At 47.3% G+C, this 8,958-nt stretch overlaps 1 pseudogene; it reads right to left on the minus strand.

The window, feature by feature from the left end:
- Nucleotides 1-1,334: 1,334 nt before the first annotated feature.
- LOC107534116 (pre-rRNA 2'-O-ribose RNA methyltransferase FTSJ3 pseudogene) lies at nt 1,335-5,521 on the minus strand (annotated as a pseudogene).
- Between the last annotated feature and the right edge of the window lie 3,437 nt (nt 5,522-8,958).

An 8,958-nucleotide genomic window follows, 5' to 3' on the forward strand; every position in this document is an offset into this window, starting at 1 on the left:
TGGACCGAGCAGGGGAGGCGCTGGCCTCTGCATGGTTTGGTCCAGGAGCAGGCGCCTCAGGGCTCGTGCATCGTCTCTCGTTTCTGCCTCTCTCTGCTTCTCGCCTGGTTCTCTCCCGCTCACTGGCTCCACGCAGATCCAGGAACACAAGATTTTAGATTCCTACAATCGAGTCACAAGAGAGATGGAAAACTCTTTCCCTCCAGGGCTTGTGACAAACCTGGGGGAAGATTTTCATTGACTCACACCAGTCGACTATGGGGTGGGATTGTGGGACAGTGCATTGGCAGCCCCACCAGAAGTAGATGTTCCCTGAAAAAGCAAGGGAGGCGATAGTCTGAGCACATAAAATAGCACATTTTCACCGAGGGGAAGAATAAAAGCCTCCGCATGCTTTGCAGGAACAGAATTCACCCCTGCAGAGCTGTCGGGGGACACGGCCCTTCACTCATGCCCAAATATATGAGCGCCACTTAATACCTTCACGCTGCTCCCCTTTGCCAAGCCCAGAAAAGGGCACTTGTTGAGTTTGTAACCTCAATAAAAATGAACCCCAGGATGTTTCCAGGTTCAGCTTAATTCCAACCAGTTGGCACTTCCTTCGCCCAGGAGCTGGTAGAGAAATAGGTACGAGGCCTCGGCTGTTCTGTGTTATGGCGAATGCACAAGACAGACCCTTCTCCAGAACCGAAGAGCCCTGGTTACACCACAGAGAATGAAGAAAGACTGCGGGGGACCGACTGGTTTTCGTTTGGACCACAATTAAGAGAAGGTTCACTTGCTCCAACGCTATTAAAATCAGCTCCGCTCCAAAGCACTTGGGCTATGTATTTGCCGTCTTGCAGAAAGACGCGGCATCTGAGTTGCCAGCCAAATGCTTTTTTACCTACTTGTAAAGATGCTGCCCGGCCGCCTGTGGGGCTGGCAGCCAGCTCCGAGGCTGACCATGATAGCAAATGCCATTTAATACTCAGGAAAGAGCGGTGACATGGTTTAGATTAGGGGCAATGCTTACCATGTACCAAATACCTTTCACACGATCCAGGCACTCTTTCTTTTTTTATTTAGCCAACTTTCTCTCATTATTAAACAGTAAAAGTTCACATTTTCAAAGGTATAATTGCTTATATTATTCTGCTATTGGAAAAGCTGACAGGTAGCCTCTGTTCCTGATGGAGCCTCTGCCTCCTTAGGGGGCCATATCCTGACACCAGAGATTTTCTCTCTATTCAAATTGAAAGGTGGTCGTGGTGGTGATGGCTGTCACCACCCCTTTGAAACGCTTTTGTACAACAGCTGGGCCTCCAGCATCGTCCTCAGTCCCTCTGAAGCCATCACAGGTTGGTTTGTTCTTCCTATAGGGTCACCTTTTCCTCCAGTGGCACCAGCGGTGGATTCTCTTCTTCCTTTCCCCATTTTTCAATCATCTTCTGCATTAGCAAAATTGTATACGCTTTTGGTCGTTTAGACCCTGAGGTCCTCCAATTCCTGCCATGTCCTCCCGACCCAGGTCACTATCCACAGATGCATGGTCATCTTCCTTAACATCTGACACAGGATGTCATCTCTTGGCAGGTGGGACACAAACATGTCTGCAGCACCTGTATCCCCTCGTGTTACCTCCTCTAACAACTGGTGACCCCGGGTGGTGTGCAGGAGAACCTGCCAGTATCCACCTCATCTGTGATGGGAACGCTGGGGAGATCCATCTTCAATGCCACACGCTCCGGCTGCTTTCTCCGCTCACCAGCAGCTTCTTTTCCTTCCTCTTTGGTTCTGCCACCCCCTGGGCCTTCATCTCTGCCAGGGCCCGGTTCAGCTGCTCCTCCTTAGAGGCTGCCTCACGGTCCTGGCTGTTGGCTCCCCTTCATCCCTTCTTTCTCTCCTGAGTGGAGGCGCTTGTCCAATGCCTTTGCTTGTGTTTTCAGCCCTTGGCCACATATCACCGCAGCTCCATTCTCCAGTAGGTACCTCAGCTCATGTAGCTAGGTCCCGCTGGCTTTAGAGAGGAGGTCAACAGGGTTGACAGCTCACAGGAAGTCAGTGACTGAGGTCACCTTCAGCACAGCCTTCAGCCTTTGGGTTCTTCCTAGTCACCAACTCAGTAACGGTCTTGGCTTGAACTTCAACCTCCTTGAAGACAAATTTGGGGTCGAAGAATGTATTGTCAACCTTTTCAGGAGCCAGGAATCCCTGGAAGACTATAAAGATATCTGAAGATTCATGGCAAGAGGCTTGGGACTTGGTGGCGTGGATACCGCGGAACAGCAGCTGGAAGATCCATAGTAGTCTGAAAGTCACAGGAAGGGAAAACCTTTGTGATGAAGCAGGCACCATGGGCCAGAAAATTACAAGTCAAATGTAGAGCTATCTGTGTCAAATGAGCTTGTGAGTAAGCATCGTGGACTCAGCCAGCCCCGACATTGGGGGCCCCATCATTGAGCACAACATCCGCCTTCCAGGTCTTCAGCCGCATCCTCAAGGCCTGCCAACAGCATTCTGTTGTGATGTCCTCTTGGAGTGTTACTTCATTGGGAAGAGGCTTGATTGGTGAGGCTCATTCAGCAAGTGATAGCAGGAGTAGAATCCAGGCTTTCAGAATCCTCACTCCATGCTTTTAGTTACAACTGGGATTTAAAACTTAAAAGAGAAAACATAGAGTACATCAGGGATGTCCTAGCAGAAAGCGAGCTGTTATAGAGATGAAGATGGTGGCCCTTCAGCAGGACAATAAAAGAATTAGGTGGCGAATCAATAACTTGCATTGGGCATTAGGATGAATAATTATTCCATGACTGCCCTTGAACCATTTACTGCTTTCACATAAAGAACTCAGGGTTTCAATAGCTTTAAATGATAACAGGAGATACTTAGACACATCGAGAGCAAATCTTGGCCGTAAAGCTGATTATAAGCTCAACGTACAGTCTCCCCATCATTCAACAAACTTTTTGAAGTGCCCACAACTGACGGACAAGATGCAGCCCCTGCCACCTGAAGCTCTTGGCTGGTTTGCCCAGGAGTGACGCGGTCACACAGCCAGGTGCAGGGCAGCGGGGAGAGGCGGGCTCTTCCTCCCGGCAGCGTTCGGGTTGAAAGCGGCCCTTGGTGGCCCAGCTGTGTGCCGTCTGCGCCGCGGGCCGGGCCCGCTGTTCTCTGAGGTTCTTTTCGCTCCTTTTCAGTTATTTTCTTTCAATTGCAAGTCCTCTTTCTGTCGCTATGGAGATGACAGGGATGTAGGTCACGATTCAAATATTTGGACCTGACCGCAGGACTCGAGAAGAAAAAAGATGGACTAGAAAGGGGCGTTTTCCTCCAAGCCAAAGACCTCCGCTAATGAGCAGTATGTTAACAACAACACAAAGATTACAAAACAAAAGTGAAAAAGAAAGAAAGAAAAGCATATGGAGGGCAGTGAGCTAGGATGAGGGGACGTGTGAATGAGATTCTTCAACAGATGTGCCTGGGGTGAGCTCAGTAGATAAATCTTAGCACCTTCCTTCCTTTGGAACAGTTCTCAAGCCAAAATGCTGCTCCCTGGCCGACCCAGCAGCTGCAATCTCCTGTTCTGATGTAGGAGGAGGCCCGCGGCTCTCTCCCTGGGTAAAGACAGATTTGTTGCCCTTTGCCCCCGGCCAGCTCCCCTCCAGGTGGGAGGCGATGCCTAACTTTAGGAGCTACCAGGGGGGCATCAAGACAAACGCCGATGTGATGGGAAAACCACCCTCTCTGCAGGGCTTTCAGATACACCCTCCTTGGCCCGGGTCATAGGGGAAAAAATTGTCCAAGTGCCACTGCGACCCGCTTGTCCCCTGCGAGAGTGCTTCCACCCGTTCCTGAAGCGCCCCCGCCCTGCATTTGCAGGGAAATTCCCATGTGGCTTAACTTTCTGACTGAGATAGGGCTTTGGGGGGGCCCTGGGGGTGAAACGCCAAGGCCAGTGGTGGAGTTTTCACAGCAAAGCCGCAGTCTCCCGTTGGAGCAAAGTTGGCTGTGCACTTGAGTCTTCCCCACCCTCTGGCCTGGCCTTGGAGGGTGTCATGGTGAAAGCAAAGAGAACTTTGTTTAGTCTGCACCGCGGCTTTGAATAGGCCATAAAAACTCCCTAGGCTGTGACCGGCCAGACTTGGAACGGCAGACCTCCGCTGGTCCCTTACGCACCTTCTTTGTCACTTTGTATTTTGCGTGTCGTCTCTCTCGCTACCCTGGCGGCCTGTAAACACACACACCCGCCATCTGGAAGTCGCTGTGCTAATGCTACGTTCTCCAAAGCCCCACGCACAAGATGATGCAATCGTGGGAGACATGCGGCTGCTTTTACCTTTAGGGGGTGGGGTTAAATGTAGACATTTGGAAATCAAGAAACAAGGTGAAACATTTCTACAATAAATCACCTCTCCCGAACACCCCCAGCCCCTTAAATGCCAGTGGCTTACACATCTCCGTTATGATTTGAAGGGCTGTAGCACAGGCCTTGATTAGAAACATCCTGATTCCTAACAGTTCCTGAAAAATCATCTTAATGCCTGAGCATTAAAATGTGTTTACATACAGAGGCTAAAAGATCTTCCTATGTGCAAGTCCTCCTATAACTTAGTTAATCTAGAGCAAATGAAAGACAAAAAACCTCCGGCATTTTTACCAGGGGGAAGAGGAGGGGGGAGAAGGAAGAGGGGCTGATAGTGGATGGAGATGGAGAAGCTGGAGAAGGAACGGGGGAGGGGAGGGAAAAAAAGTTTGCAGCTGAGCCGAGAACTCAACTAGAAGCCAAGGCCCAGCTTGGAGCGGAGTTTTATGGCTGAGTTATAAACTCTGAAAATAGGGCTTTATAATGGAAATGTTGACAGACTCTCTACTGTAACTGGGCTAGCGGATGCCCGCTGTAATGTACTGTGTAATTTATAGGAGTCACCTGTTAAGCCATCTGGGAAAGAAAATTTCCCTTCTTTTAAAATGTTAATAACTTGATTAACCTTTTGAACTTCACCATTATTCCAAACGGAGTTCATGGGAGCCAGTCGCTGCAGTATGGCCAATTTGTATTTGCAGATAAAATTTGGGATATAAAAAAAAAAAATCCATACCAAGAGGCTTTCATAATCTCACCTTGCAGGAAAGTGAGTTCGGGGAGAGGCTGCACCTTGATGGCGTGGTTTCTGCCAAGTAAAGGTTCCTGCAGTGAGAGCAAGAATCAGGGTCTCTTTGTACCTGAATCCATGTGCGATTTTCCTCTCTTCTCACCTTCCTCCCCACCTGGTTTTCCAGGCAAGAAATCAGGAACTGAGATCTTTCCTGTCCTCGGGGAAAAGATACTATTCCCCTTGGGAAGCTTGACTCTATAACTGTTTAATGGATTGCTAAGTGGCCTGTATATATGGTTTTATGACTTCTGCACTTGTACAGTTAGAGGTCCCCATACATGAACTGCCCTAGTTTCTTGAATTCTCCTTCTTTCATCTTTAGTATCGCTCTCATTCCTTATCAAAACATTCTTATCGAATCTCTTCATTCTCAACGTCATTCCCTAGATGACCAGCTTCCCAGGTGGGACTCCACCAGCCGGAGTCTAATTCTCAGGATCTCTCCATGGGGCTCCTGGGCCCTTACAGGACAACTCTCGCTGAGCAAACCCAAGAGGCCAGAACGCCCTCAGATGGCGCTGGAGCCACGATGAGAGCAAGGTCTGTTCTTCGTTGTTGGGGGAGATAGTACTTTTGAAGATGTAGTTGCTTAGCTGGAACTTGCTGGTTTGAGAATGGCATTCAAACACAGAGCAAGGTCTTCGTATCTAAATTTTCTTGTTTAATGTCTGCAGACTGGCCATTTTACTGTTAATCTAGGTTATGAATGTTTTGCGTGAGGCATACTCCATTGTCTCTAGCATAGGGTATTCCCATGTGGTCCTCATTGATTGAATCAGAAGATCCTCTTCTGTCTTTCTCCCTAGAACACTGCAGCAGTCATGCCCCATGTAAGTCAAATAGAAATGATTATCTTAAGAAATGTCATCCTCGAAGAGTCTGTCCTATTATCCTATTAAGAGACAGCCCTGCAACTTCCTCCAACCCTTTGATTTGAGAGACAATGCTTATCAAAAGGTCAGACGGCTCAAGAAAGTAGTTATCTGATGAGAGTAAACATATGGAATTCTCTTGTACCTTCTGGTAAGTTTGTCTCTATTTTGTTCTTAATTAAGGCATCCGCTCATCCTGGTTTTCCCGGGAACTCGTGGTTTTATCTCTGTAAAGCCCTGTGGTCCAGGAAACCACTCAGTTCCAGGCAAACTGGAACGGTGGGCCATTTTATTCTTACTGAGCAATTTTTTTATTACTTGATTGCAATAGCACAAAGAGAAGAGTGAACCGTGTAAGTCTTAATCTAAGAAACCATTTTCTAATTGCTGGAATATTCTAAAGATTGGGCTTCTTTGAAAAACAGTAAGCTGCCACTGGGAATGTTCATGCAGAAGTCAAACCTACCTACAAGTAGGTTCCGGGGGAGGATTCCTATATTGGCAGAAACACTGGACTTCATGATTTCAAAGGGTTTTTCCAACTCTATATTAAAAAAAATATTCTAGATGGCTTCAAAGGACAGAAACATGACAGCTACAAGTAACATAAGGGATTTTAAATTCTGGTGTGTTTCTGTGCTCGGTGTGGGTTTTGCATTGTTGTGTTGATGTGGGTTTGTATCTCACCCAGAGCTCTTTTGTGAGGGTGTGAATCGTGCACTCCGACTTTATAACTGAGTCTATGCTACTTGGATTCTCATGGCCCCTTCTGTGACTTTCGTTGCCCCCTCCCTCTTTGGGTGCAGCCTGGGCTCTTCATCGGAACATGATGCTCATTAATGCCTCGATCACTTCTCCACTGGAACCAGGGTTGCCGCCTGCAGTTTGATGTCATCCACCCCTCACACACTCCGACACTCATATACATTTCACAGATGTGTCAAGAGAGGCCTCAAGATGTTGAGAGGAAAAGCTTGCCAAGGCTACAGTGAGATTGTGTGGCACAGCCAAGAATGAAAAAGCCAAAAGTCTGGCTCCGGCTCCTTTTTCTAATGACTAGACACCACTCCCTCACTGGAACACATTTGATTTTAGTGCCTTAAAGGGGCACAGAAAGCTGGCTGTCTTACAAAGCTGAGAAATGCTCTCCCTGCCGCAGCAGCACAGCCTTCCCTGCCACCGCCGCGAGAGAGCTTTGGACCTTCCATAACCAAGCCCCTCTCCTTTCTTTCTCTTCTCTCCACACCTCTTCCTCCTCAAAGTCCCTCCTGAATTCTCTAGGTGGAAGTTTATTCTGAAACTAGTTATTTAAGAAGAACAGAGGTTTCTGAGGTACATAAAAATGTTTACAAGTACCTAGAACAGTACAGAATCTAAATTAGGAGGCGATTCTTAGGAGCTCATATCTCCTTGATGTCTCTGTTCTCTGTTGAGACCACAGAGAGGAGGACCTGGAAGAAAAATACTTTTATGTCCATGTCTCTTGCTTTACTGAACCCCAAACTTCTTCAACTTAATACTTTTCCCTTTTTCTCTTTGTCACCCTTCGTCTTCCCACCCAAGATGGTTGGGTTCCCTTTGATGCTATGGTAAGCTCTTTCACTTATTCAGTAAGCATCTATTGAGCACCCACTACATTCCGTGCACTGTGCTGGCTCCAGAAAGTAACATTAGTCCTGCCCTACTGTCTCCTTGAAGAGCTCACTTTGTATGTGATGGTGGTGAAAGAATACTAGAAACACCTCTCCAAACAACTACCCACAATATAATTGGATAAATATTCAAAGATGTAAACTGAAAGGCATTTGGACTTTTCTAGACAGGCAGGGAGGCAGCTGTTGTTGGTCCCTTAACATTATGTGCTTGTTGTTTATCATGTTTATCCTGATGCTATGAACTTACCTGTGTAGCAGATAAGCTCATCCACATTCATATCTGCCCTTTAACAGACTGGATCACTGAACCATTTGGACTGAGCTGCATCACCTTTTTTTTCTTTTGTTCCATTCCATCCCATTCACTCCATGCCATTCCATTTTATTCAATTTTCAAAAAATGTTGATCCCAACTCACTAAATCGATTTCATGACTTTCGAGTAATTTGTGACCCATAGTTTAAGAAACACCGATTCAATCCTTTCCTTGAACATCTCCAGTTACAGACAATTTATTACTTCCCGAGGGAGCCTATTTTATTGTTGGGAAACTTGGAGCTCCGCCTTCGGCTGAGCTTAAACCGGCCTCCTTGGTAGATTTCCCCCAGTGGCTCGTTAGTTTTCTCTTTCGGTTTCACGCAGAGCAGCCCAATCCTTCTTTCTCCTGACCATCCTTCCAGCATATGAAGGAAAACGGGTTGCCCTGAAAACTCCTCACCCATTTCTGTTTGATTATGGGCCTAGCAAGAGGCTAGATGGCCAGACGTCAATAGCCTAAGAAAAGTATTAGGCCTGGGCAATTAGAAACGGTCCCCGAAGCATTTTAGTCATTTGAAGGAAAGGGCTGCTTTTTAAAAAATGTGCTCAACTTGACTGAACAATTGCCCCAGTTCCCTACTTTACTCCAGCTGTGGAAAACCTGGCCCAACTTCTGCTACATATTGATTTTGCTCAAAGGTGGCAAGTGACAACACAGCCATTACATAAATGACATGGGAAAACAGCCTCCTTCCCCTAAGGCATTTAGCACACGCCACAGATGGCGACGACCTAATCCGGTCCAAAGAAGAAACAAGTGAAATCATTCACTCGATTGCTCTCACCGGGTCGAGGCAGTGTGGCCCCCTCGGCTCTCCCAGAAGAAAAAAGCCCTTCCCGAAGCTGCCATGCACGGGCAATTTCATTACAACAGGGTTCCAGTCACCTCTTGTTTTCTTAAACTCGTATTATTGAAAGATTAGTCTTCTGTTTATGGCTACACTGCCAAGTATCCAAAGCAGAGCTAGCCCC

This window comes from Miniopterus natalensis, chromosome 16 (assembly GCF_054644295.1).
Source record: "Miniopterus natalensis isolate mMinNat1 chromosome 16, mMinNat1.hap1, whole genome shotgun sequence".
In the NCBI taxonomy this organism is placed as follows: Eukaryota; Metazoa; Chordata; class Mammalia; order Chiroptera; family Miniopteridae; genus Miniopterus; species Miniopterus natalensis.